We start from the raw sequence: 25,368 nt of genomic DNA on the forward strand, positions 1-25,368 counted from the left end.
GTCTATAAGCAAATTAAGATATTTCTGTCAGTCAGAAGAGAGGTAAAGAACAACAATCATCTTCGCTATTATGTACCACACAAAACTCTGTTTTGATGCTTTGATTCACGGTGCCTGGTACCTTAAAAGAGAAATGGCTAGCTGCATGGAGAAAATGGGAACTAACATAATGGCTGAAAATGTTTTGTGATGCAGGAAGATTATGATTTGCAACCCATATTTTATCTGGTAGTGAGGAAACCTCAACAAAAACCGTAAGTGAAGCTAAACGTATCAGGACCATGTCTGAAGATATCTGAGCTGTGGTATGAATCTACTCCATTTACTGCTCCCTTCCTACTTCCTCACTTGCTGAGCCCTACCTTCTCCTTACCCCATTCTTTCACCCTCCTATTTCCTCCCATTTAGAGCTCAGCACTATGAACTCATTGAACTGCACTACTTTTGTTCTCGTTGCGCTCAGTCCCATACTTCAGGCATGCATTTGAGGTCCAAATTTTACCAGTTCACCTCCACTCATTCCAGTGCATTTCCCACCTGACCTGTCTAGGAAAACAATGAGCAGCTCTTTCCAGTTTCTTGTTCTAAATTCTTAGAGCTCAGAACCTCCCTCCTATCAGACTGCCAGACTCACCAAAGGACCCTTTATTCATGTACACAGTGCAGCGAAACAACTAAAAAGTAGAAGTATTAACCTAAGACATAACAGCAATAATGTAATACTATCAAAGGTCTAATGCTTCCAACTATTTGGCTGTAAACACATAATCTCTAAACTCTACCTATTCTGTCTCACTTTTACAACACAGTACCACTTATGCTTTTTACTCACTTGCTTTTCGAAAAGTATCTCTCACAAGAGGGGACCTAGGAAGTATTGTTGATGCAGGGTAACTTAGGAGAATAAGAGTTCATATCCCTCTTAGGTCTCAGTAGATAGTTAGATAACCTCACCAGTGTACGATTTCTCTTTTGTTGCCTATCAACGATTTTAGTAATTTCTACACCAGCTGTAGGACTCAGGGTTTGGAAAGCATACCTAGTTTCCTTAATGCACTTTGAGAAAAACATTGCAAAAACTGCTCAGACAAATAGCTTGCTTAGAAAAGAATCTACATAGAAGCTGAGAAAAAAAAAAAAAAAAAAACAGCTGCTGCCACTTCCCCCATTACCAAAATGCATGCATGCAAACACAAGGCTGAAGACCTACTTGCCACACTCTATATCTACAATTTTGTGACTGTTCAATTTTCTCATGAGACTGTAAACCAGCTCTTTGAAAAGCAAAGGTGTCACATAACTTCTGGCTTTTTTTTTTTTTTTTTCCTTTACTCTAAGGAGTGAAATTGCATTTGTCCTACCTTCTATTTTATATTCCCTATCTGTTGAATACATAGGACAAGGCATGCTCACCATTATTGTTTCATAGATTTGTTGTTGCTATGGCACCAGATTTAATCTTCTGTTTTAGACATGCAACACTGGGAACTATATATATAAAAAACAGCAGTAAAATCTTCACACACTTAGCTCTGGTTTTGCCTCAAAACTATACAAAGACTCAAATATTGTAATTAAGAAGAAATATTTCAGGTATTACAGATATAATTGTAAATATTTATTGATCTTCTTTGTTTTTATTTTAGTCTAAGACATAGGGCCCTGATCTGACAGCTGTGGTGACCCAACAGCTTGAAAAAGAAGTCGGTATTATGTTGTGAGAGCAAGATAATAACTTTATGCAAAATGATTCTCACTGTTCATTTTTCTAAAGAGCAAAATCATTAAAAGTACAGCATAATGCTCTGTAATTATAATCTAAGTCATTTCCCCTGTTAAAAATACATTCTAATTGCTTTAAGTGAAAACACATCATTATAACTTCCCTTGAAAGGGGAACTAATAAATAGATTAGTAAAATTCTACAGTCAGTACATAAAATCATGTTTATTCATTCAGCTAAGACAGGAACATGTAAAGTACAACTTCTTATGGAAAGACACAATTAGGGAGAATAGCTGGCTCATTGGATTAGCCAAGGGACTTTGAGTTTTCCACATCTAGCTTGGTGGTGTGAATACTTCCCAGCTTGGTGTTGACTGAAGCTTATTACCATCTGCTGCCTGTTCAGTGTCCTACCAATATGAATTGGTCGTCTTTGCCCAATTCCAAGCTCACAGGCGTCCAGTATTATAACAACTGACACTAATTAGCACAACCTGTAAGCAATATCAGCAAAGAGGCAGAAGATTTCAAAAGTATAACAAAGATGCTTATATAATTTGGTATGAACAGTCTACCAAAGCTGAACTTTGGGAAGAGACAGGATGGTGGAACAGGTATTATCTCCACTCCTTACTGTCCTTCTGCTCAATCACTGAATATAGATGATTACTTTCTTGCATAAAACTTTAAATGTCTAATTTCCCTGGATTTAAAAATCACAAGGAAGTAAATGGCAATACCATTTTTTAACTCTGAAAGTTTACATTTTCTCATCTTAAAGGAGGATTTTAATAATTAAAATATAGTTACTATAATTAGTGTGGCTGTACTCAGCGAGTCTCAGAGAACTGTTTTGGTGTGTACAATGAATTATTACAGTTTCTGTGACCCATAGAGCAGCTGTGCAGGCAACCACTGTAAGCAGGAAGAGTAACAAAGAGAGTTACGGATTAAATTATCCAGGTCCTTTATTATTAACCTTTAGGTGAACAGGCCTGCTTCCTTCGGTCATCTCAGTAATCTCAGATATAGCTTTGCTTTGCGAAATAAGCAGTAACTCATACAAACAGCAAACTAACAAAGTGACAGGGTAATTACCTTATAAAACCACTGTGTTGAGACGGTATCTGAATTGTAGTAACATTAAGCATGGAATTTAAGTATTTGCCATGTACTCCACTCCCTAGAAGTAAGTCCCTAGTTAAGCTAGTTATTAGTAACCACAGTCAACACGCTAGGTGCTGTAAAAGTTTTTCAAGAAATCTGGCCTGGTAAAGCCCCCCATATTTCAATGTTTGTTTAGTTTCAGAATAGATGGAAAGTTATGTGCCAAAAGTTTTGAAGTAAATAACTGAAATGTCTCACTTTCCAAGCATACAGATTTAGAATTAATTCCCAGTGGCAATGTGCTGCCTCTGTCTCATTTAAGCTGCATTTCAAAATGCAGATGTCTTTACTGAAACATGAAAAATGCAGATATTGACACGACAAAGAGCCACGGTGTCGAGTTTTGTGAGATTCCAGTCCACAAACTGGAACTGGGTTTCATATGTATTTTGTACATATTATTTAAAAAAAAAAATAAAAGGCACATAATAGAAACAATTAAGTATATGTAGATAGTAAAATACAGCAAACCAGAGGTTGATTTCCTGAATCTGAAATGAATTATTCTGTCCTATGAAGATTAAGATGAAACAAAATCATTCAGTATCTAGTCACAATATACAAGCCTTATGGAAGAGTACATATAATTTATAATTCACTGAGTATCTTTTTTAAAGCAACAAGAAACCAAAGATAAGAGAAAGAAAAGTCAAGGAAAAATGACTGTGTAAATTGTAGTGGCTTTTAGTTAGGTATCTAATTAGTCAAAATGAAAAGTAGAGATGGCAACCTGCTTACTTTAGCAATTTGATTTACTCTGATCCGGAGTAGCTTCTGCATATTTTGCATGTCACCTTTGCAGCAGAAAGGTTATCTCACCAACAGCACTTTGTATTCACAGACACTCTTTCTCCTGCTGTAACTGAATACAGGGGTCCTCTGTGTAATTTTCTGTTTCCCTTTGACATATGATCAAAGTTAGTAATATATTAAAGATCAAGTTAATAGTGTTGAACAGTTTCAATAGCTGAAAAAGTATCTGTATTTCCTACTTCACTTCAGACAACGGAACTTCAGTAGCTATAGAGAAGGTTACTGCCGATATCATCACTCAGCCCATCTAGCTACCTCATCCATCTTATAAATACATTTGCATATAGAACCTCTTCATAGACATAAGCAGGCTTCATTTAGCTTCCATGACACTGACTGCAAGAAGCAGCTATAGCTGTATAAATATCTGCTGAATCAAACTTCCACCTAAAATGCAAGAAAATGTCATAACTGGAAAAATTCATGCTTCACACCTTGCTGTAATAGTAGGGCACAATCCAGCTCTGCGCAGAAAGCTGACACTCTGCTCATTCTGTTAAACAAGACTCTTCGGTCTCACTTTGACAAGCTATTTGGGATATAAGTCCTTGCGCAGACTTTCATTACAGTTCTTCATAGGATAGAGTTTCACTCTTGCTCTGAAGATCCATATATGTTTGTACAAAATTGTGTATGCTTAACATACACCTTTCTTAAAAAGTATTTACATCTTTCTTTAAAAAATGCAAAAAAAATAAAATGTATTAAATATACTCATTCATGCCACTAGTAAAATTGTGTGTAACTCAAAGAGAAAGGTTCTATTTCCTGAATATTATATTAGAAATTGAATTCCATCAGGGAAGGATTAATTACATATTTTCTTACAGTTTAATCATACTGTTAAGATGAAATTACAGTGTTATAATTAAGATAGAGCACTTCCACGGTTAAGAAAAAACAAATTACTTAGTAGCTGGCAAATATTCAAATATTGCTATTAACATGATATTTTTATATGAAGACAAAAGAAAAAACTGAAGTCTATGATATGACAGCATCATGCAATGGATTTGACTAACATCTTCAAATTGACTTCATTCTTAAAGAGCAGATGATAATACACTTTGTGAGAAATTAAAGCCTGAATATTTTTAATATAGCGTTTTGGCCTGTATTTAGAAAAATACTGAATTCTAGAATGACAGAGAATTCAAAAGAGCTTCAAAGCTATTCTTTTTTTATATAAATATACCTATTGATGTACATTAATATTTTGACAGCTCCAAACATCAACCAGACATATCCATTCTAAATTGCAAGGAAAATATGTGCAAGTCAACCTAAGTAGGTTGGAATAGGTGTCTCAGACTTCTCTTAAAGCAATTGAGTTTGGCTTGTGTAAAAGAGGTTTCAAATAGAAAAATTACATTCTACATTGTAAGAGGCCACTGGCTTGCTGTTTGCTTTGTGATTAAATGGCACAGGCACCACTATAATGAGGCAGTCTATCAAAGTCTTCTACCTGGTTGTTTACACTCCATGAGACTGTATGAATGCAGGTTTTTAAAGTTTTCATTAAGTCCTCAGCTGCTGTGAATGCACAAACACAAAGCCAATTATTTTAAAGGTACACAGGTTTTTACTCTTTTTATCTTCCTTGAGAGCATTACTGCTGCTGCTTATGCTTCACTGAAGAATACAAATAGGGACAAAATTCCTGTCTTTCGAGTGTTCTGTTACAATTATCCTATTTATACGTAAAATGTGTTCTAATATGTGGGCATCAACACCTTAATTTGAATTTTCGATTGCAATAGTAAATTCAGGGAGGGGGGAAGGTTTAGATTTTATATAGATTTTAAATTAAAAACAGTTAGCTGGCTGAATATCTAAATTCTTGTATACTATTTCCCTTCTCTAAATCATTCAGTTCAGGGCAAAAATCTTTTTCATCAGAAGAGTAAACAATAGACCAGTACATACATATTTATTCAGCTACCCCACTATCCCCTACTGTCTTATTCTATTATCATTGCCTCTATCTGTAGAATGGTTTTCTCTCTTCTTTTTTCTATTCCAGATCCTGATCATGTAAACACTCCCACAAAAACAAATCCATTTTTTGAGGACAAGAAAATTATTGCAATGGTTGCTGAACTAATTTCTGAGCTGACATGGCAGAAACTTCCTGAATTCCAAGAGTGGCAAGCTAAGAGACATATCTCAAAGTGAGATATGAGATAACCTCAGGTGAGGTTATCCATCCTGAATCTCAAGTCCTCTACAATGTATAATGTAGTCCTACACTCGGTGGTGATATCTACGATTCTTTTTGGGTTTTTTACATAGTTTCAGCATATGTTTATGATAAATTCACATTTTTTTCTCAAAACAACCCCAAAACCTTACAAGCCAAGGGCACCATTTTTTTAATACAATCACAAATGCTTTTGCAGATACAAACCAGAAAAATAATAAGTTCTGCATCATGTCTTTCAGGGGTTTTATCTTAAAGAACTCCTTACATAAATATATTTACCTACAGCTATAATTTGGTATGGACCAAGCAGGCCCTCCATTACTAAATTTGGATGCTCCAAAAGCTAGGAGGCTAAATTCAAGCACTCTTGAGTTTTGGAAGAAGAGCTTAATGAAAGTAAGTTGATATATTGTAGGAAACTACATATATCTATCATTACTGAAATATGTAAAATAATTTTTAGCAACATTGCTATTGTTCAACAGAAATAACCTTCCTCACAATCACCAGCAACTGTTACAACTGAAAATTAATTAAATATATCCTCATTTAGAGAAAATAAGAATGACTACATAAGCCATAGACTTATTCTATCTTTACCTGAGACACTGAATTTGCATTATTTTCTCATGCTACAGATAAAGATCTTTCAGTTAGGAAGGTACAAAATTTAGTCTGAACCCATGTTTACTTGGTTGATTATAGAGGATGAAAGTAGAAAGCAGTTTTCCTGAAAAAGAATAGAAAGATTTATCTGAAATGTAAAGTCTTCTGTATTTTTTTTCAGTTTAGATTGAGATAAGAAGTTTGAATTTTGATATAAGTATATAGCTCATGTCATTAATGTCCCTCTGACAGAAAATATGTCACCAGCCAATGAAGTTGTATTTCAGAAGAAACAATGTGCGTGACTAAAGATCATATACCGATACCACACAGTATAACATAGGGACAAAATAATATATAAGCTAAAATAGAAAGGGAATTTATCTAAGTGTAATTGTCTATATTAAACAAAATTTTGAATACATATTTAGATTTCCAAAAGACTTTTGATGCTGGTATTAAGGAAACAAGGAAACTCTGATGTAAGAACGAAGTAAAAGTTGAGTAAAAAGATGGGAAACAGGGGTGGGAGTATACGCTCAGTCCTTGCAAAGTCGGCAGCAAAGTTCTGCAAAGAGCCTTCACTGTTCTAGTGCTGCTCACCATATCTGCTGGGGGCCTCATAGAGGGCAAGTAGTGAGGCAACCTGTGATGAAACACTGGTGCTGGAGATAACTGGGATGAGGGCAGGCTATGAGGATGCACACCAGGCACTTCTGAGCAACCAGACACTGAAATGGCAATGATACTGGCAATGCTGCAATGGCACAGTATGCTAAACTCATCACGGAAACACATCAGTTAACACAAGCTAGAGAACCAGGCCCATCTGTTTTAGAAAATAAAGGGCTTTAAGCCTCAGCATCAGTATAGAGAGTTCCCTACAAATATCAGCTCAGTTATCAGCTCAGTGCTCAGTAGCTGTCAGAAAGGCAAATCAAGTGTTAGGAATGATTAGGAAAGCAACAGAGAAAAATGGAGAACATTTTAATGCCATGCTAAGACCATGGTTCACCCACATCTGAGCTCAATCTATCTTTCATTACTCTCCAAGAAGGACAACAGGAAGGGTCAGAGGGGGAAGCAGGAGGTATTCCTGACGTATGAAACAGCTCCTGTCAGAGGAGCAACAAGGCCTCTTCAGCCTGGAGAAGCGATGGCATGACTGGGAGGGTAGATGGCTAAAGTACAGATCTGAAATCAAAAGTGACGTGGTGTGAGAGAGCTGGGGATAGACTATTCACCAACTCTTCCTGTAGAGAAACTGAGGGTAGGAGATAAAGACCGCAGGATCCAGATTCAAATCAATCACAGGAGGTGGTTTGTCTGGCAGTGGGTGGGAAGACATAAAAGTATTTTTGGCACAGAGTATTGTGGATGTAAAATGTCAGCAATAGATTCAAAGAAAGGTTGGAAAGGTGCTGGAAGAGGGATCTCATAAGAATTACCAAGCAGAGAAACCATGGAAGACTTAGGAAAGCTCATGAGTGAGAAACCATTGTAGGTTGGGACACCAGTTGTGAAAAACGTCATATATATATGTTTTGCTTTTATTGTTCACTGCATGTCAGCTTATGGGCACTGATGGAGAAAAATGACTGAGCTAGATGCACTTTTCAGTCTTACGACCCGTAACATATCTTATGTTAATCAATTGGATCAATACCCAAGCAGTCACATCTCTGCTCTTGGTGAAAGTCTTGAAGGGACTTTTAAACAAAATGAGAACTTCAGGCTTTGTGTTTTTCTTTCTTTTTCATTCTGTCAATGACAATTCAAATGTAACAAAAACCCATTTTCTGCAGTCATTTACCTTTTTTCAAATGTCTTCTTGTGCTAAATCTTACCTTTTGAAAAAAATTTGACAAGATTGCAGGCGATAACATTGAAGGTGTAGAATGCAAACATGCACAAGTATATCTCTGCACTGACTAGCCTGACTTTTTAAAGCTGCTGAAGAGCACCATGGTGCATCTTGTGCATTCTTAACTGAAAGTCAGCAATAAGCCTATCGCACTTTCCCGTAGGTAAATAACTTTGTTTATAAATTCTTCAGACATCAAAAATTAAAATATAATTTCTGAACACTGCCTCATCTTCTCATATATCTTTCAAAAACAAGATGGAAGGCATAGCACATTACATCACATTCTACAAACAAACAAACAAAAAAACCCACCCAAAAAAACAAGAACAAAACCACTATGGGTGTGGGTTGGGTTTTTTTTTGTTTGTTTGTTTTTTTGTTTTTTGTTTTTTTAAACCATTAAAAGAAGATCCAAGTAAGTACTTTGTTACCAAAAGAAAAACTTGATTTTAATGAATACATTCCCACTCAGACAAGGGAACTATCTTCTCCTTATACTTTATAGTGTAGATGACTCATGTCTGGATCTTCAAATGAATGCTTTCTTCAGCATATAACAGAAAAGCTAGCTATCAACATTTTTTTAAAAGAGAAAATGCTGGGGTTTGGTGTTTTGTTTTTTTGTTTTTTTTTTTTTAAAAAAAAGGATTTTAAGTGCTTTCTTCAACTAGAGGTTAATAAGCTATGTTTCTGAATATTCAACAGAGAAAGAAAGAATATCCTTATATTTCAAATTTCCACACTGAGCCCTTATAACCACTTCTCAGTCAGCATATTCTTGAACCCAGTCTGAGCCACCTTGGCCCTTCAAGGGAAAGCCAAAGAACCTAACTCTAAAATTTGGCATTTCACTTCAGAAGTCAAGAGCTGAAATGCTACTTTTTAATTGTTTAGAATATTTCCTGACCTAGCCTTTAAAAACATGATCTAGTAAGAGGGTTTACATTAACTTACAAATTAAAATGTATAAAAATATTTAGCGCTGGATTGCTATTATCTGATGAAAGGCACACTTGAAAATCTCTTAAATCAAAAGAATAATAATAGTGGCAAGTGCTTACTTGGAACATAAAAGAAACTTCAGAGGAAAAGAAACAAAGTAAAAATGGATCGACAGGATATGTTTTTATAGGAAAAACAAATCAAATAATATGATTCTCACTGTTGCTGTTAAACACCACTGTATTGTAGATGTTACTACGACACATTAAAAATCTTAAGCCTGCCAGTGTTGCAAACTCTGCTTTGGCAGACTATATCACAAATTCCAAACATCCCAAAAGTTGACATCTATGTTTTTGTCAAATGAAATATTAAATCTCTGCATCCTCAATTTTTATTTCAGCTGGAAATAAAATTTGTAAAACTGTGTCACACACATTGTAACCATTGTGAATGTGCAGAAAGCTTTCCCTGAAACAAAAGCTTGGACATATTTTGATTTCATGAGACAAGAAAAGGTGTGCAGCAGAAAGTATACACTAGCATATTTTTTCTATAACCATCACTACAGATTTTTCTTTGTCACAGAACAGTGTCATTACAAGTGTGATTCTGAATTTAAGTTTCTTTGGTGTTCTTGCATGCCTACTTCTGTGAGAAAGATATTGTAGATTTACTTCAGCTTTGTGATTTGTTTGCTCTGGTTTTATTGACAGATGGCAAACAACTTATATGGGTCAATTTTGTGCACAAATTTCTATAAAATAATGTTCCAAGAAACTTGGCACAATATTACCTCAATAGTGAGATTGAAAAAGTCAATTATCTTAGGGCTTCACAGGCTTAACATTGGCAGAAATTCACAGCACTAAACCAGCAGCTTCAGCAAAACTGTAATTTCTGAACTGATTGAGAGTTTTCATTACAAATAGCTAAAGTACAAGCATGAGTGACCAGTCATGAATTTCCATTAACAATATCAACCTGAAAAATATCAGTAATAACACATAGAATGAACTAGTTGTGAGCTGACAGCTCATTATGAAAACAGTACTTCATTACTGTTACTGTATTTAATGGAGAAAATTGGTATTCATTCATTAGTTATATATACAAAATAACTTGAAACAGAATCCTAAGGTTTAAACCTCCGTCCAGTGACATGACTGATAGCCTTCCTGATAATTTTGATAAGATCAAAAACTATTATGCTACTATGTGCCTTCTGTAGCATAGATAAGAGAAGTCCTCTATGAACGTGCATTTAAATATATAAATAAAAATCTATTTAATTACATGCTTAATGTTTTTTAATATATGCTAATTTATTGCATATGCACAATTTATACTAGTGCAAGATTTGCAGTATTCTGATTTATGACCATATTGTTCTAAAACTTCAGGTTTTAGCTGTAAAAATACAATTAATAACTTTTTGACATTTTTTCTTCAGAAAAATAATATTAGCATTATCTTTATAGCATTATTAATTAAAAGGCTTTTATGCATTGAGCAAAAAAATCAACTGCAAACATATTTGCAACAGGAATTAAAATCCACCTGCCAAGTTGTTGCTTTTTAAGTTCTTAGCTGTCAATGCTGAATACAAATGTACTTAGGGAGAATGCTGTTCTTCAAGACAACTGCAAACCACGTATTTTTTAGTATATAAGCCTTGTTTATATTAATGGCACAGTGCTTACAGATGAATAGCTCTTCAGTCCAAACTCCCCAGTGAAATAAATATCATTCCTCCCAATTTCCAGATGTTCCTTATTATTTTTATTTCAAAAAAGTGATACTTGTAAAACATTAACATAAAATCCCACAACATGCATATCACATGAGTTATCAGAAATAATCTGAGGGCTCAGGATTTATATTTGAACAAGTATTAGGAGAACCTGGTCTTGTATGCAAACATCTGCTACAGTGCAGTCAATGTATGGTTGCTCAAAAATTTCTTATAGGTAAGAAAAGATACATTCCCTGCTTTGACAATATGCATCATGTATTTTAGGATTTTAACTGAAAGAGTTATAATTTTAAAAAGTGACCTTTCCTAATGAAAGTAGACATGTCACAAATAATTTAATGTAGTAGAGCGACATCAAAAAGTGTTTTGATGGAAAATTCAACTCTCTGTAAATATAGTCCCTTACAAGCTATCTATAAATTACCTAACTATACTTCTTTTAGAAACTATTTTTTGTTTCTCCCTATTGCTACTTCTAGAAAGTTTCCCACAGAAGGGAAATCTGGATCTTGTTCTAGACCTTTAGGCTATGTCTACATCAGTGATTAAAGAGATACCATAAGGCCAGGTCTGTAAGTGATGCTAAAGACTCAGTGTCCACATAATATGCATTTCACTTGGGATTTGTGACTTGTTCCAACGATGAATTATCCTTATAGACTGGAATGCATTAAGTACATCCACAGATACATCTTTGGGAATATTTTCACTTAAAAGAAATCTAGTCAGAGTCCTCCGGGATGTCTTTGTAATGCAAACCAAAGCTTAAGTAAGGACAAAAAAAAAAAAAAAAAAAGCCCTTCTACTCCAAATGAAATGCTAAGGCAGATGCACTTTCAGAGAACTTTATAATAAAAATATGTCAATGAAGGTGATCAAAACACAAAGATTAAAACAATTAAAAAAACTTTTTTTTTTTTAAAAAAAAAGGGATCACCTTACTAATTTTTATAGGTATCTCTCTAACCTCACTTTCAAAGTATAGAAATATATGTATTTTATATTAAAACTGATGTAGATTATTAAACAACTGTAGTGCTGACTAGAAATGTGACTACCTTAAATTAGAATTCTGAGGGAAATTATGAAAAAAATGTGTACAGCTTCTCTTTAAAATACAAATTGCCATCAATCTTAGAAAATATCTGCACTAAAAAAAAACCCAAACCTTTTATAATGTGCTGGAAAGCAAAACACTGTGTTGAAGCATACAAATTCGGAATTTCAAACTGTTGAGAAAATTATTTTTTATATGCAACATATACATTATGAGGTAATGCTCATGCAAGGAAGATGACAATTTGCTATTTCTTTCTTCTGGATTGAGAATCTTACCACTGAGTTCATAATCAAAATAGTGACCATATAAGCAAAAAAACCCAACTTAATTTCAAAGAAAATTCTTAAAGTTTCAGCTAATGACAAAGTGACTAGAAATGATAAAATTCTTTCTTGGAAAAAAAAAGAGGAAAAATTCCACAACTGTTCCAATATATGAGAGAGGCTATATAGTTTATCTCAACTAATGAAGGCGGAATGTTTGTATGAGTTTGTATGAGTTCACTGAAAGTAACTAGAAAGATTAATAAATATGTATTTATATAACTCAGTTTACTGCAACCAAGACTGTTGTCAGCAAACGAGCCTAGACTGGTAACCTCTTACTATCTACATAACAGGTTTTGTCTGTGTTAGCCAAATGTTGAGTCTTGGCTGTTTATGAGATACAGAAAGAAAGTACAGCAACAATGGGGAAGACTATTTGGCTTGGCTTGTATAATTAATCTTACTAATTTTCACAGGATATAAAGGAAGAAGATTAAAAGCCAGAATGTGTCAGGGCTTCCTTTGGCATTCTGTGCAACGATTCAGAAACTAAGCATGTATCTACATGCTTATTCAGTACTAGATTATTTTATTAGAGTTTATATAAATTTATTTTTCAAAGTTCCCTTGCTCCATCTATGTCCACATCTGAAGAAAGGAATTCATGCCTCTGGAGTTATACCTTGCTCCATGTTAGTCTCATATATTCCTCAAAACTCCTGTTTGCTGTAGTTTTAGCTTAAGGATATTGAAGGAACTGATAGGATGATATATTTAAAAAAAAAAAAAAAAATCAGAATAAAACCAGAAACTAGGCTTATCCCTTAGCTCTTGATGTGAACAGGTCAGGATATTTACATGTATTTAATCTGCATTTCCTTTGAGCAGGAATTTGTATTTCTTTTAAGCACACATTAATGGTAATAAAAGTAAAATTAGAAACACAGCTGTGGGATCTAGGTCTTCAGTACAAAGCACAAACAGATGGAAAAGGATAGTGAATCTTTTTGGATTTAAAGGAACTTTAACTCTTTCTGTGAGCAAGGAGCATCACAAATTATCTGGAAAGGAGTTATTAGAACTACGATTTTCGATGAGTTTTCAATGTTTCAATGGAAAGGAAAAAAGATGCACATTTACCTACATTTACCTATCACAGGGAACAACCTCTCTTCTTTGTAAAAGTAATATCAATTTTTTAACATTTTTTTTTTTCAAGGAAATGTACATTTTTCAACATGAGAGCTCTGAAGTGATAGGTATTAAGAAAAGAGTTATACTATAGACAGCAGCTAGGTGTCAAATGTAATGCAAATTAAATAGTAATTACAAATGAGCACACTGACATGTTAGGCAACTTGTAAATTTGTTAAAAAAGATAATTAATTGCATACATTCTGGTATAGAAATATAAGAATGACCTAGGAGGTGATACTATGGTGCTTTAAAGAAGAAACAGGACTATTAAGCTTAAGAAAACATCCACTCAGTAACATTCATTTCACGAGATGAACTACATCTAAGTATTTAAGTTAGTAAACAGAAATTAAATGGAGCAGTTAAAAGGTTAAAGTCTTTTTAAGCAGAATTTAAGTTACCTAAAACACTAAGGTAGAACATCAAATTGAATATATATGACACACCTGAAAGGACCAAAAGAAAGCTTGTTTTTTTAACAATCAGAAACTGGCAGAAATAACTTAAAAAATGCATTCTTTAAAGAGTGAAAGCTGTGTCAGCTGGAGAAAACAGAGCTGAGCATAAATTTTAACAAGTTAAATGCAAAATTGTAAGTCAGGTCAAAGGTATATTTTGAGGTATAGAAACCTTAAAAAAGAGGAATATCCAGTGCCAGGGAGACTGCAGAGCCAAAGATTACCAAGATGTAAAAGAAATGTTCGAAGAATTTAAGACTGTAAGAGAAATAAATAAAATAAGCAACTAAATTAATTCTTTGCATCAATCTACCAAGGAGCTTGAGCGACATACAAACCTCTCTTTTGGTTTTGGTTGGGTTTTTCCTGACATTAAATAGGTAGCTATCTCAGTGAAGGCATTAGCAAAAGAGATTAGAAAATAATCAGTAACATCAATAATAAAAGATTACTAAAACCCAACAGCACTTATACAGGAGCTGAGCAAATCAAGTGCAAAAATTCCAAAAGATTAAGAAAAGTGAATGAATTAGCGTTTAGACTGGCCCCATTGCTAGTGTAATAAGTAGGAAATACGACAAAAATTTTTCCTCTGAGAAATTTGGTCTGAACTGTAGAAATACAAATTAGTAGTCCTAGCTTCCACACCACTCAAACTAGCTGAAAACAAAACAAAGAACAGAGTAAATAGGAAAGGGCTAAGTATGACAAAATTGTGAAATGTCTATGTAGCTTTTGGAACCAGGGTTACTGCTTCTCAGAACAGATATAGTACAGCTATAAATGTATAGAGAAGGGAAATAACAGTTACTAAAAGTATATAACGGCTTCTGTAATGGGATAGACTAAAACGATGGAAATGCCTCAGTCTGGAAAAGGCATGCCTGAGGAGAGAGATTCTGTAAGCACATAAAATCATGATTGGCAAGGTGAATGTGGATAGGGAATAAGTGCTCACTGTTTCTTGATGCAAAAAATTAGGGGCATCAGTTTAAACTATTTTTTCAGTAAATAAAATAATAAAGTAAGTACTCTTCACATCCCTAAAAATAATTTTGTAGAATTTACTGCTTTACTTGTATTGGATGCCAATGTAGACAAATTCAGGGGGAAAAGCTCACCGGGGAGTAGCACTCATGACACTATTGATGAATTCCTTAGGTGAGAAAACACTGAATACTAGAACCTGAGGAAAGAAGTATCACTCTGAATTTGCCCTCATGTTTTACTGCTACTAACATAGATGTCTTTTACTAATTTAATTGGATACAGACTTGGACAGACAGTATGGCCATTACATAAATGTTTCAGAAAAAACAGTATCCATTTACTTTGTTGATTCTGGTCTTTATTTCACCATTTCTAATATATTAATACATTATGTTCTATTAATTTTAAATGTCTTCATTCTCTATGGACTGTCAGTCTGGACTCTAACTGCGTTCTCATATGAAAATTTGAGTAGAAAATCTGAGTAAAAAGGGACTGTAGGAATTTCTTCTATTAATCTCATGTGGTCTAATGTCTACACTGAAATGACACAAACATTTTTGCATGAGCCACTGTTGGCTCATATGAATAAAAGAGGTCATAGCTGGCCTCACTAGAGCTGTGCTGGAAACCAGAGATAATAACAAGGGCTCATGAATCCAGGAATATGACAGAAAGGATGAATTCTGAATGAGAACTCAGTCTCAAAACGTGGATGAGAAAATTCAGTTTCATTTCAAATAGAGAGTGTGATTTGCCCTGTTTCTTTCAGAAGCCTTCACAAGGTGAAAAACAGCAGGACAGAGCAGTGTTTCTATAAAGCATGATCTAGCATTTCATTTGAAGCTCATTCCTTTCCTCATGGAATATAAGAAGAAAGAAGCCATGATTTGATTGTTTTAACTGGTCAATAATGCTGCTTTTACATAGCCTGAGTATAAACATCTGTGGATGAAAATGGTATCTCTGAGGAAAATTTATTGAATCCTTAAAGCATCTACACTGCCAAGGAGTAACTCTTCCATTAGCAAACTGTCCACAAAAACCAAAGGACTATGTACTTTTTTTAGAGAGAAACCTGTCAGATTTGATAATATTGTGACTACCGATAGGCTACAATACCTAATAAAAGGTCTCACTCTACTTTCACAGCAGGTGCCAAAAATATGCAATACTTTATCTCACAAAAATTGGATGCTCCGACCTTTTTATAGAAATTAATTTTATTTCCAAGCAGTTACGTTCACTTGCTCTTGCTTCACAGTTCTTATGTGACCAGTGACCACCCTGGAACACGTGCAGAGCATAAAAATCTTAACAAAACAAAAAGTTTAAATATGCAAAAGAAAATCCCTGAAAAGCATTAAGACTGAGAAAAAATAACTTCAGTATGCAAGCCTCCAATCTGGAAGAATTGTGATGAAATTGCTTTTTCTCTCTCATTAGTGGCAAATGGAGACAAACACTGAGGATCTCGTACATTTTTCTATTTTTAAATTTACATTAACCAAACACAAGAGAAAATAGATCCAGCTCCCTGCAGAGAGCATAAATATTTCTGTTCCTAATATTATTCTAAGGCTGTGTTTCCACATTAAGATGCCCTTGGCAACAAAACTAGTTTTAGGTGTTCCTGTCCCCAACCATTTATTTGTGCCCCCTACCTCAAGTGCACTGCTGGTGCCAGAAAGCAAGAATATTTGTTTGTGGAACCAGGTCTCAAGCCTTATAAGAAATTATTTTGGCTAATGGGGGGATATGGAGGGGACCTGTACTGACTTTACTATTTACGTATTTCTAAAGCAGGATCAGTTCCCTCATCCATATCTCAGGTGGCATAACCTATGCTTCCTAGAAAGGAAAACATAGGGAAGGGAGAAAATCAAGACTTTCTAACCAAAGTCAGGAAGTCACTGACCAATTTCTATCATCAATCTACAGCCAAAGAATTTTTGCACAGCCATTTAATTATGAACCTTATCAGTTCCCAACCAGTCATCTACCTTCATTTCACATAGTAGTGAGTAAGCATAGTAAGCTGTTTTATAGTGGCAGAGAATACAGAGGTCACTCATGAACAAATATGTCTGTTTTGCTGTATTAGATTTCAAAGAGAGGTATGGTGATGACCATCTGAAACAAAAAGTACTTATTGTTGATATAAGGAACTATAACATTTTTTCTGAAGAAACATCTGAAATGCTGGGGTTTCAACCCCAAGCCCCAAATTAAGGCTGATGTGGGTGATTCCCAGAGCCCTTCACAAAGGGGGGGTGAGTTTACCTTTAAGCTTCCCTCCAGGGTGCGGCAGCCTTGCAGGGAGAGCCATGAGGTAAATGAGCCCCAGGTGTCTGCACTGAGTAACCAAAGGTCAGGTGTCCCACTTAGGGATAAAAGCTGGGACCACTTGCAGGCAGGGGCAGTGTCTGTGTGTGAGGTGGATGTCCTGTGCAGAGTTCCCTGTTGGGGAAGGACCTCCTGCCTCCCTGGCACTGGGCTCCAGTCAGGTTTGGCCTTTGTAAATGTGGGCTGTGTAGAGATTCAGTATGTGGCTTCCTTGGGCTTATGTATTTGGCTTGTTGACTCAGTTGTCTCCTGTCCCTGCTATGGGAGACTGCATTTCACCATTTATTCCACCCATTGTTGGTTGTGTGGTGGTGTTGTTGTTGGGGTCAGTGGGGTTGATGTTGATTATGTATAATCTGACTTGTTTGTACCCCCAGTGCTCACCCATGTACTGACCCTTTTGTATCAAATACAATCTGGTTATTGGTTCATCTTTATGCTGGCTGTGTCCTTTATGCTAGGCCTAATAATTGGCAAAACAACACCTTAAAATAATTCACAGTGTATTTGCATAATACTAAGCCAGAAAATAAAGTGTTCGAAGCAAGATACTACAAAGAAAAGGTTCTCCTAGAAATCAGTAGAAAATGAAGAAAGTACATGATTCAGATGTACAAACAGGAACTTTGTAAAGGTCAGATACCTGCTCAAATCTCTGCTCTTCCACTGTCATCAGTCTGGCCTCTGATTTTATAACCACTATTTGTATGAGGAAACAAGTCATGACATGTTGATTTTAATGACCACAGCAGTTGAAGCAGGATGGCCAGAAGCTGAATTTCTCTGGGATATTATGGATTATAGGAAATATTTATCTATACTTTTGCAGTATTTTTATTGTGTACTGTTTGCATGTGAAAGCCTTACAGGGACACCATCTAGGACGAGGAAACTAAAAAAATATTTGCAGCACTCTTCGTTTCTTCTCCCTCAAGGCTTTAAAGTGAACTGTTAAGAACTCACTGGCTATAATATCCCAGGCAGAAGTCCTCAAGAACCACACTGCAGCTGACATAAAGTCATGATGCCACAGGATTGAAGTGGCTTCTCATATTTTACATTCACCTTGCAGAAAATAGGGAGAAAACCTAACCCCACCTCTGTAAAATGATAAATCACAGTTTTCCTCTTGAGATTTCTGCAGTGATAACAATGAAGTCTTCTCTCACATGCAGGTTGGTAAACTTATGGTTAATTCTGCATTTTTAAGATGGCCAGATGTAGGAAAATCATTCCTGAACTAAGTCGATTAATGCAACCCAAAGACAGATCTCTAATTCTTTTTGACATTGAGAGTATTTTGTATGAATTAAGACTTCAAGTGATTAGGTGACTAGGTAGTCACTGATCTAAGCATCAAATAAAGAAACAAAACATGTTAGATCCTTTGCTTTCCCCTGAAGTTGCTTTCAACTACGGTCTCAAATAGCACAAGCCTTCTTTTGTCATGTGTTTGGCCATAAAAAATACTTGTTAAAAAATCTGATTTGGAGACTTCAAAAATGGTGCAAAATGGAAAGCAGAATATCCAAAGTCAGTCTGACTGCACTCGCTAAATGGCAGTTTGACAAATCTCCCTGAAACAATTTTACAGAAAAGTACCCCATGACAGCAAAGCACAGAGAACTGCAATTGGACTATTTTCTCTTGCTATTTTTGAGTAGGGATGGGTAGTATCAACCAAAATTGTTTATGATCAATTGAAAGCCAGTGAGCTATTTTGGAAGATTCTTCTAAAACTGTTTCCAACCACTTAGGCTACAAGCAAAAAGCATTTATTCACAAACCAGCTTTCCCGTAAGACAGAAACAAGGTGGGATGACAAGGTACACAGTAAAAAACACACCCTGACAGTTTTCTCTTTCTGCCGAAGTTTCCTGCTATGACTCAGAGAAGCATGAGTAAGGCTATTACTCACATCCCACTCCTGTGAGGAGCTAACAGCTGAGATAAACCCCAGATGCACTTGCATATCTGTAGAGGTCCCAACTATGCCACTTTGTTCCACTATACCCTGACAGTCCCACCTTTCCATGAAGACACCAGAACACACCAACAAAGCCATTCAGAAGGAAGCATTCATTGCTACTTCTGAGCAGACTCAACCTCATACTGAGGAGTATCTTGCTGTAGGATGTGGAGTCAGTTCAAACAGGTACAGCTGTCATCTTAAATAAGGTGACAGTAGAACCACTCTACATGCCAGCTAAAGTATGTATGGAAAAAAACCAAAACACCAACATAAAAACTATGACGAATGACTGAGAGGGCTTCAGCACAGGCATGCACTCACCTGTGAACTCTGGGAATGTGAAATTCAGAGCAGGAGTTGCTATACATAATAAAAGGTTGGAATATTACAGTATTGCCTTACAACTTGAAATGAAGGTATTTAAAGCTGGGTGTTCAAAATCCTAAACTCCAAGGAAGATGAGTTTGCAGCTTAGTGTGTAGCACTGAAATTTACCAACAGATAATCAGTTGCTTCTTTTTAAACTCTAGATATTTGACTATGTCTACTTATAACATATATTTTCCTTGCATAAAATAAATTCAGGGAGATATTCAAAACTATACTATGACCCAATGCTGCTCTAGACATAGGGATCCCTGAAGAAAGCTATTCAGTTGGCACTTGAAGAACTAGTGGCTTTTTTATGGAGTGAAGAATACTTTAGTGAGTGTTAGACCTGGTTAGTCATAATCCAGTTTTATTAACTTCAGAAGGGAATGCTTCTGCTCATCTCCAGGTCAATATAACATTATTTTCCACTCCATCCCTCAGCAAGTGAGGAATGTACAGTAAGTACCATACATTTTTTATTTCCTAAGCACTGTATGACTGAGAATCTGATTGAAGTGGACTTTTCCTGTGAGATATGAAGTTCTCTCTAACCTGTTACTATATTTTGGCAACATTTTTGCCAATCCCTGATGATATTCAGGACCCTTTCCAAACTGGACTGTTATTTATATCATTCAGAAAATTTATTTTTCAGCTTATCTGCTCCGGTGAGACAGTGCTGTACGTTAATAGAATTTGATTGTTCTTTTCATTTAGGTCTACCCAGAGGCAAGTAATTTGTGGTTCTTGTCTTCATACAAAAAGAAGACAAATACTCTGGGTTTTCACACATGATGTTCTTTTTTCTTTTATAGTCAAATTCAGAATAAAGAAAACAAAGCTTGTTACAAACAAGACTGCTCTGCAGCCAGTGGTAAAATTGATAGAATCTTAAATGTAGGTCAAGCGTACATCTCAAAAGATGAGAAGAAGGTAAGTTAGTAACCACAACAAGTCATTCCACCTGCAGAACCAATCTTTCATCTAAACAACTAAACCACTGCACATTTTAAAACCAAATTAAACACTGTATGACAGGTCTGTTGGGAGTACATTGGGAAGACAAAACCACAAATTTTAATGTACCAAACCAATGAATTTCCTTTGCTTTTTATTTTTATGGTCTTTATTTTGTCTCTGAATGTTACAAGATAACAAAGACTGATTAGCTGGGCATCCATTAACTCCTTTAGAAGTGATGGGATTTATAATAGCAGCAAAGCTGCCAGTTTTCTCTTCTGTCTCTTGGGTAATTAGAGAATAACTGTCTTCCAGATGTGCTGGCAGCATGCACTATATCCAGTCTGTCTGTCTTAAATTCTTTTCCTCAATCCAGTAATTTTTATGCTGAAAAGGAAGCATTATATTGTTCAGAAATGATAAAAACACAGTCCAAATTTGGACTGTTTACTGAAAAGTAATTTATGTACACAGTTTACTATTACACAGAAAGGTTCGGATGTTGCTGTCTTGATACTGTGCATCAAATCTATGCACATAAAACATTCCTGAAGCCAGAACAGTAGACCAGACCAAAAGTGTTCTGGGACATTTCCAATTTGGCTAGAGCAACTCAATATTCATCTAATACCCTAGAGCCACCTTATTTCAGCCCAGTGATTGCAATGTCTTCTGAGGTACCAGTTACATCACTGAAACATAGACAGAGAATGATAGGATTACTGACAAATCCCTTGCTCTCTGTTGTTTTAAATGCTTTTCCAGCCCTTGTATATTGCTATAAGGTACAAATATTTTTGCTCAGTATACACATTCCTAGCCTTCAGAACAAACAACTCAATCAATTAAACTAAATCTCACCATCCTCCTCAGAAAAATCTATCTGTTTGAAGACCTCTGCTGTCCCCCTGCACATGGACAATTTCACAGTATCACAAACTAGTCTAATTCTAGGTAGCTATTTAGCTGTCACACATTCTACTTAAATAAGGTCCAGTTAAAACTAGTAAACATGCATAGTTCCTCAATACATACTTTCCAAATGACCTAAAGGTTTTCTGTGCTGTCCTACTCCAAACTGCTGTTCTAGATCTATGTTACAGTAATTTCAAATTTTTATCAAATTTTAAATTTTTATACCATAAAATATGTGAAAAACTATTTCTTGGTAAATTCTGTGGTTTACTCTCAAAATTCCTAAAATACTACCATCTGAGTTGACAGCAAAATTTATTGCTGCTAAGTTTTTCAGTTTTCATTGTGGTTTAGCAAGCCAGGTCAGTAAACAGGTTCCCATTAAGGTTCATGCTAGAATGTACATTTACACTATTTATATTGGACCTTTCTCAATAGTTTAATAAGACTACCTTACAAAACTTTGTTAAGTGCCAGCAAATTTTATTTTCTTTCTTCAACTCTTCCAAAGCAAGTCTGCCCATTTGATTTTTTTTTTTTTTGCGTATATGCCCCTATTATGGCTGTTCATATTTGTTTAAGCTACATCTTCAGTTTATCAAAACTATATCAAATTCTAATCATATATTTCAAAATATTTGCAGTAGCTCGCACTGCATTGCAAATCTAATGTGCATGTTTTCTACTTCATTTATGTCAGCAGTGAAATTGGGAGTGTGGATTCACAACAATGTCAAGAACATTTCATTTCATATATTCTTTCTTTTTAATAGTGTATCCTTTCTTTTTAATAGTGATCTAACCCTGTTTTAATCGTGTATCAATAGTTCCCTGAACTATTCCCTAAATTCAGCTGATTTTGTGCCTATTCACACCTCAAATATTGTTCAGTTTTGGGACCCTCACTACAAGAAAGACATTGAGCTGCTGAAGCATGTCAAAAGAAGAGCAACAGAGCTGGTGAAGGATCTAGAGAGCAAGTCTTATGAAGAGTGGCTGAGGGAACTGGGGTTTCACCTGGAGAAATGAAGTCTCAGACTTCATCACTCTCTACAACTACTTGCAATGAGATTGTAGTAAGGTGAGTGTCAGTCTCTTCTCTCAAGTAACAAGAGATATGACAAGAAGAAACAGCCTCAAGTTGTGCCAGGGGAGGTTTAGATTTGATATTAAGAAAAAATTATTCACGGAAAGGGTTGTCAAACATCGGAACAGGCTGCCCAGGAAAGTGGTTGAATCACCATCCCTAGATGTATAGATGGTGTTTAGGGACATGGTTTACTGGTGGACTTGGCAGTGTTAGGTTTGAGTTTGGACTCAATGATTTTACAGGTCTTTTCCAACCTAAATGATTCTATGATTCTATAAGTTTTCCTCATGAGATGGTAGCAAAACCATTATGGAAGTCTACACAAGATATCAGCTACTGCTTGTATAATAGCAATGCCTACCAGCGTAAGAACTATATCACTCTATCACTATAACAAAAAACCCCAACAACAACAACAAAAAGACCAGAGTTAATGCAATAACTAATACTAGCAACAAGTAGTTATGAAAGCATTGACTGTCTATTCATCCATCCATCCATCCATCCATCCATCCATCCATCCATCCATCCATCCATCCATCCATCATCTCTTAATCGACCTATTATATTTGCAGACATAATCACCTTAGATTAACCATAGAATAATAAGGAAGTAAACATAATGGCACTGTGCTAATAAATGTCATCAGGAAGACACATCTCATAGGCTTCTGAAGAAAAAAACATGAACTATATCAGAGGATACAAAAGTAGTAACAAAAGATAGAAGAAACCTCAGAAACATAAAAAAGCCTAATGGTATCAATGCAAATTATGAAAGATTAATTACTAAGAAGTGCAATAAAAGGTTATTTAAGGTATAACTCAAGCATGTATAGAACTGTGTAGCAACATACTGCAGCTGCTCATGATTGACAGCCTAGACAGAAATGTCTTTAGATTGCATATAACTTCAAAAAAAACCCAGAAATCAGAACCATTTATAGAGAACTAATGGCTCTAATATCCTGTATTGATATATAGGTATATGTAAATTTTACCTATTATCATTATATATAGCTTGTTGGGTTCTGGTACCCCAACCTTGGTTGTAACTTGGATGCAATACACTTAGATATTCCCAAATACCGTTTATAAAAATCCACTCTAAAAGAAATAAGAAAATAATTCATAAATATTTATAACAGTGAAGAGAGAGAATGCTACTTCTCAAAATATGCTAATGATTTGCAACATCATGCAACTACAGCAGCAAACACTGCTAAATTTCCCTCAAAAAGTATAACTTATTTATATAATACAATGAATTAACTGTTAATTTCTTCCATGTCAGCAATTCTCTTGTTGCATTTTGGCAATCCCAATTTCATTCTGAAACACATTTTATTTTACCCATACTTTATTAATCCTGACAGATAGCTAGTGAGAACAGTACACCAAATTAACCTAAAGACAGAGAGAAATACTACTTTGCTTCAAAAAGATAAAAGCAGAGCCAATAAAACAATGTTTGTCTCATAACTTCAGCTCTTCATAATCAAAGTATAATTTATTACAATGAAGAAGAAACAAATATGTTCAGATGACAAATGACTATTACACATATTTTTCAACCGTTATTCAGAAAAAGTTCTGTGCTGTGAGGTACCATTCAAATGTGATTCAAACTTCAAAGATGACTATAACATGAGTCATTACAAAAATAGAGCTGTGTTCATGCAAGAGAGCTGGGGCACTCAAATACTCCAAAGAAAATGGAGTTATATTTAATATACAATATTTGAAAGAGTATTCACACAGCAATGAAGGGATACACAGCTCAGATTATGCCAATGGACCCTCACCTTTAAAGATAGCATGGTGGAAGGAATAACTTTCATGACGTTTTTTCCCAAATGCCAGTTAAGATCGATAGAGTATACTGGTATATCTAATGTTATGGAGATCAGCATTCATGTATATTGTTTCAACTATTTAAACCTTAGAAAATAACCTCATGTAGAAAATCCTGCTAATCTAAAAATATCCAAAATTATATCTTTTATTTTGGCCATGGTTTTCCTGAAGCCTGACACATATTTCTAAATTGTTCTAGATTTATTTCTTATTTCATAAAATGCCATATCCACAAGACTGTCACTAAGATAACATTATCTGACAGCTTGATGTATGCCAAATAACAGAGTATTGCAATATTAGGTCTTCCATATGTTTTTAGGTTGCTTCTTTTAATACCTGTTTTCATAGCAATAGTCATCTCAGTGAAAAAGGTAGACAGAATGTTTGTGATACTACACATCTTCTTCCAACCTCAGAAAGAAAAGAGTAGGGAAATGGAGAGAGATCATCCAAATAAACACCATGCTATCTTTTCAGATACAAAATCTCAAAGAAACATCTCCTTGAAAATATGGAAGACAACTTATTCCTCCTCAAATCCACACTTGCTTTCTAAAATCTGGTAGAAAAGTGAATTCCACATGTACTTCTATTGAGAGTAAATGACAATTTACTACTGTCATTAATTAAATTGCTTTTAAAATAGTAGGAAACTATGTCATTGATCCAAAATTTTTAATCAAGCTTATGGAAAAAGCGGGCATCATCCATATCACACCATGCAGCAGAACACAATTTTCTTTTTCCAATTTGCTTTAAACTCCAAACTCCTGTATTTCTTTCAGGCATTCCCCCCCCCCCCC

This window comes from Athene cunicularia (assembly GCF_003259725.1).
Source record: "Athene cunicularia isolate RWA chromosome 2 unlocalized genomic scaffold, athCun1 chr2_part1, whole genome shotgun sequence".
Classification (NCBI taxonomy): Eukaryota; Metazoa; Chordata; class Aves; order Strigiformes; family Strigidae; genus Athene; species Athene cunicularia.